Source organism: Cyanistes caeruleus, chromosome 1, assembly GCF_971803275.1.
Source record: "Cyanistes caeruleus chromosome 1, bCyaCae1.hap1.1, whole genome shotgun sequence".
NCBI classification, from domain to species: domain Eukaryota; kingdom Metazoa; phylum Chordata; class Aves; order Passeriformes; family Paridae; genus Cyanistes; species Cyanistes caeruleus.
This window is the reverse complement of record NC_141701.1, coordinates 7,372,802-7,378,972: the sequence shown is the minus strand read 5'-3', so window position 1 is coordinate 7,378,972 and position 6,171 is coordinate 7,372,802.

Genomic DNA, 6,171 nt, shown 5'->3' with positions numbered 1-6,171 from the left:
GGATTACTTTGGAATTTAATAAAAACATGTTGCTAAATCTCAGTGGAAGGGGGAAAAGAAAGTCTTTCTGTCCAGATCCATTAGTTAGGAGTAATTTTGGAACGTTTTGAGTGTTAATGTTTTGCAATCTGTTGTCTTTTACAGGAGCTAAAAAGAAAGAAACCAAGGCATGGCATGTGACTGAACCACTTTATTCAAATCAGTCTAAACATTATTTCTACTGAATTCTATTAGAATATTAATAACAATATTTTTGGGGAATTCCATTTATTTCATTTTCCTGTTTTTTAAAGTTTCAGTTAAGTGTTGTTTCTCTTGTAAATTGTACACAATTCCAAGATCGGGCTCACTGACATGACTTGATAGAACACACGTGTTCCATCACACATAAAAATGTATTTTATTCATGTTTTTTTACCTGTGGCTGTGCACACCTGTGAGCCTGTGGTTTGACAGCAATTGTGAAAGGCTTAAGCTGCTGCTGAGACTGCCCAGGCTTCACATAAAGTCGATCCCTGTGAGTTTATTTTCCCCCAGGTAAAGCTGAACAAAGGCGAGGAAAGGCAACCAGGGAGATTGGCTGGGCCAAGCTCGGAACAGGTCAATGACAAAAGTGTCTCTTTCATGGATGTCTTTCCTTGGCTAAATCCCTCAAGAATGCCCTAAAAGTGTCTGCCTGAGGGAAGCAGATAATTTGCAAGACTGAAAGGCTTTTCAAATATTTGGAAGGCTGTTCTGCAACTAGACACGTCTGGTTTTATGTCCCCAATGTTTCTTCTTGATGGCCTACACTTGTATTTTGATTTTTTAATGTAGAACATGAGCAAATCTTTTAGTGACAGTAACATTTGAAATCTCCACTTTCTACCTCTAGCAAGACCACGTGTGGTCCTAAATTATTTTACAAAGTACTACAACTGATAATTTACTTTTTTATTTATTGAGAAAAGAAAAAATTTTCTTCCAGTAGAATGTACCCATATTTAAAAATGTTTAAAGGACATTAAAAATGTCTAAATACAAATCTATTTCTCTGTCAAGGGATAATAAAAAACCAATATTTTCTTGTGTGATTCAGGAACAGAGATCTCTATTAAAGATCACAGATAGTTCTCCAAGATTGACAGCAACAAATAAACGAATTTACAGTGTAGAATACACATATGTGTGTATTAACTTACCTGTAACACTTCACCTTGTAACATTTTAACAACCTCCCACAACCTTTACTTTTTTTTTTCTTATTTCACATTAAAAGTATTCCAAAGGCTTCCTAAATTTTCTGTTGATAGCAAGCTTCTTTTTCCTTAATCATACATTAAAAATATATTTACCCAGTGGCCAGCAGACCTTGGCCCAGCTGCTCTCTCACTCCCCCTCCTCAGCAGGACAGAGGTAGAAAATAAGATGAAAAATCTCATAGGTTGAGAAAAAGACTGGGAATACTCTTAATGTTTTGTAATCTTAAAGCAATCTGATAAAGATTAATTGGTAGAGAAGGCAATATTGAATTTTTTAAATGACAGAATTTCCATATAATACAGTCTTTGAAGAATATCCATCTAAAGGAAGCTGTGAATCAAGGTGCAAAATATTTTACTTTTTTAAAAATTCTTTCTTTTAAATGAAAGGTGAAACAAATTTATAATTATATCTGAAAAGTATTTAAAAGGTTGAAAATATGAATATATGATGATGATAAATTGTTTCCTGAAATAAATGTCCTAGTAGTTTGCAGGAGACAAGACCAGTAGCAGAGATATTGTAGCTCAGCAAGGATAATAGATCACAGAATTTAACTGGAAAAGAAAAATCCTGGAGAAAATTTATCTGGTAAAGTCTCTTTCACTCCAGAAAATTGTTTTCAGAAAACCCTAGGCAGATACAGCAGGACTGGTGAATGTTTATAACGAGGGTGTCACTGATGAGTGGATGAGGAGTGATGGAATAGTCAAGTCTGCTGGCTGAAAGATGCACTTTCATACCTATAAGTACATGTGAAGCTCCAGACCATCAGGTAGATGAAAAACATCTGAGGCTGCAAAGCTATGATGGTAAGGGAGTAGTGAGCTATAAAAAAACCCAGTAATTTCCTCTGTTGGCAATGACAGAACTTGGGAAAACATAAAGAAGAAGGCAATTGTGCATGTAAGATAACCTTTCCTCTTTGCTACCTCCCTTGTGTGAAATATGTTGATCATCTCAGATTATTGTTTCATGTCTTACTTTATGCAAGACTCCAAGAGATTTGACAGCTACACATTTAAATACTGAAATAATGAAGCAGTGACTCACCCAAAGACTGGTAAACCTAAGGAATGGGTGCAGCACTGGCTGTAAACCTTCAAGGGCAGCAGATGTTTCTTTCTGTAAAGATTAAAAGCAGAAATGAGAAAGTAACATGTAATAATTTCTGAAGAACATTTCCCTTCAGTCTTCTGGCCAAAAGGCAATGGACAAATTTTCTAGACCTTTTGTGAGTTCTCCAGCAAGAAAATTGTTCTTGGTTCATCTACAGCTAGTGAATAGTTAATTGTCAAAAATTCTCCAGTTCTTCTGTCTTTGCTGGTGAAACTTCGTGGTGTTGGATGATACTTTCAGCATTTCCTGCTTTAAATGGCCATCCAGATCAGTGAGAAATTACCCTTTATATTATTTTTTAAAAAAAAAATCTCATTTCCCACAGCTTTAATATGTGAAATTCAAGTTTATATTGCTTGCTTTTTGTGTTAGGCAGGACTCTGGGAGGATTTTGGTCAGGCTTTTAGGACTATCTGAACTTTAATCAGTTTCTCTACCTTGGAACACAATCTCAAACATACTTTGACATTTAGAGTTAGTTCCAAAGTGCTCCAGCGTGAGTGGTAAGGCAATTTGTTGCTGTGAAGAAAATGCAGCTTCCTCTATCAGAAATGTGCAGGTCAAGCAGCAGGCTCAGAGAGGACATTTGGAAATGGGGTCAGAAAAAGTGACAACTTATCCTTTGCATGAAGTGAGCACATTTCTGCAGGGAGCAAGAGACTTGTATCTACCTCCCAGCCCAGAGGAGACCTACTCTATCCCCCTCCCTACCAAAGCATAGCCTGATCAGCAGAAAGAGAAGGCAGAGATTTTGAAACCCTACAGCCAAACATATCTATCACATAAAACAGATAAAGAAATCATGTACCTGGCTGAGCCAAGGAGGCGTGGATTTTTCACCTTGATTTCTGTGCAGAGTGAAGAGGCACAGGTAACTGTTTATTCAGCATCCAGTGTGGAACAAGAGACTTCTTCACTGTCTTAAATACAGAATAAAATGATGCACAGACTGGAACCAAATTTCTCACATCCTAAAACATTTTCTTAACCACCATGTCTGCAAAATGAAAGGTTTTGATTTGGTAGTGTCCTCACCACCTTCAGGCACATAGTCCAGTGATTAAGGTGTATTGCTCTGAAGAGGGAAACATCATAAAAGCAATAAGAATTGAGTCTGAAAAGGGAAAGCATGATTTTTCCATCCATTGAAAATGAAGTTCATACCTTGTCAGCTATCTGAAAGTGAGGATGTACATGTGTAACCCAGATTTGAACTTCACAGATAATCTTTTTGGTGTGAATTGTCACTGTATTATTCAAAGTTTAATAATTTTGTTATACTTGTAGAAGGCAGGTATTTGATAACCTGATTATATTGGCTCATCATCTTACAAAGCTGAGTGTGTGAGATCCTGGCTCTCAGCAGGCCAGACCAAGCACCAAGCTGCCTTACTGCCTGTGGTTTTATCAATTAATGGGAAATTTGCCACAGACTTCAAAGCCAATATATTGGAGCCCTGTTTCTTCATGTTATAATCACTCCCTTTAACTGTGAGGTCTTAGGATGTAGACAGATGAGAAAATGAAGAAAAAAGATCAAAAATACCCAAATTTTTTCCTTAGCTAGTTTAAAACTGTTACACTCAATGGCACTGCTTTATTTAGGTGTGTCTTTGTCTATGTTTTTCTACAAAAACTTAAAACACAATTAAATTTTTCATTCTGATAATCTTTGCTTGTTTTTTTATATTTATTTTCTAGTTTTCAGATATATATATATCTGTGCATAAATATGGATATGTTAAAATTATGTTTAAAATATAAAATTATTAAAATCCATATGGATTTTAATATATTAAAATATGGATTTAAATCCATATGTTTAATATAAACATATTAAAATCCATATGGATTATATGGATATATATGGATATATTCAAATTCTGTCCAATCAGTGAAAACCTAATCAAATATGAGGTTGTTTTTTTTTTCACTTAGCAACAGAAGGACTCAGGAAGTATCAGATGTAAAATAATGTAACAATTAAATTCACTCTTTCTCAAAAATTGAGCCAGAGCAGCTTGCCCCAAGGGTACTTAAAATTTTGCAGTTTCATGGTTTTGAGCTGAATAAAGACCTTAATACCTTAAATAACCAGATCCTTCTCTCTAAATTTGTGTGAAAAGTAAAAGTCTTTGTGTCTTGAAAATGTAAAACTAATACATTAATTTGATTGCAGTGATAAGGGGATAAAATCAGGGAAAACAAATCAGCATCTTTTTTCCTTCAGCCTTGTGCAATGAATCAATGACTTGGCCTTGTGGTCTGATAACCCAGACAACTGAAATAGTTTAATCAATGTAACAGCACAGGTTGTGTTGAAAATTATCCACAGATCACAGGTCCACACAATGACATCTGACACCTTAAATCTCCAATAGCCCAGCAGCCCATGGAGGCAGGAAAGGACTCTGCTGTGCATTTTATGCACTTGGAGTGGTAACCCATCCCCTCTGGCACTGAAAGCCCATTGTCTGTGGCTTGACTATGAGCTTGTGTGCAAAAAATTAGGCACATTTTTAAGTACTAAAGTTTTCTAATTCCCTACTGGATTGTCTTGCTTGGAGGGCATGGTGGTGTCCTGTAGGATTCTCAGGCCAAGTGCAAGGTCGACTTTTATGTTGCTGTAAATAAGCTGTGCTCAGTGACTACAACAGTCTTAGAATCACAGAATAACTAAAGTTGGAAAAGACTTTTAAGATCACCTACTCCAACCCTTAACCCCTCACTGCCAAGTCCACCAGGAAACCATGTCCTCAGCCACAGCTGCAGGCTTATAAATCCCTCCTACATGGTGGTTCTGCCCCTCCCCTGGGAGTTACAAGGCTTGACCACCCTTCCAGCAAGGAAGATTTTCCCAATAACCATTCTAAGCCTCCCCTACTCCAGCTTGAGGCCATTTCCTCTGAAATGATGAAATGATACACTTCTGTATGATGTTCTGAAGATGCTTCTTGCTTGAGAATGGGCAGTGTGTGCTCATGATAACCAAGAACAACAACATGTTCTGGTCTGTTTTGCTATTTTTCCCTAGCACCAGCTCCCTCTGGAAAATTATGTTGGGAAAAATGCCACTTGTGGACACTGCTGCAGTGGGAGCTACTGTCCTTCCAGAACTTCAGGCCTGATTGTCTCATCATCATTCCTCCAAAACCGTCAGTCCTGAGCTGCAGTGTGAGCATATCAGGGATGTGATGGCAGCTCTGCATCTCTGACAGTATCTCCTTCCCAGGAAAATGCCTGAATTACCTTTCTGAAAGCCCCTGAAGGAGGAAATCCCAGGAATTTCCTTGCATCTTTCTGGTATTTATTTAAGTGGACAAATCCTGTTTGACTCCTCTGGTTCTTGTGGTCATTTTTCCCACTATGACTTCAGTGAGTTTTACTTGAAAAAGAGTTGAATAATAGTAATAAGGAAATGGAAAGGGACAAGGAAAAGGAAAAAAGGGGGAGAGATGAAGCAAAAGGAAGAGGGAGATGGGGAAAAAAGAAAAAAAAGGGAAAAATATAAAAATATATACTAATATGGGACAAAAGAAAAATTAAAAGAGAGGGGAAAAGGAAAAAAATAAAGCTTTGGCATTCTGATTGTGATGTTAATTTTAAAAATGGTTTATTAAAAAGTACTTTTCTAATGATTTCACTGAGACACATCCTAACAATGCTCCAGAGGAACAAGGAATGCAAACTTTGTCTCACTGATGCTCATCACAGATTACAGTAGCCAAGGCATCAGTCACAGTGCATACTGGCTTTCATGGCTGCCTGACAAGATTTGGTGGAGGAAACACAATTCAAATAATACATTAA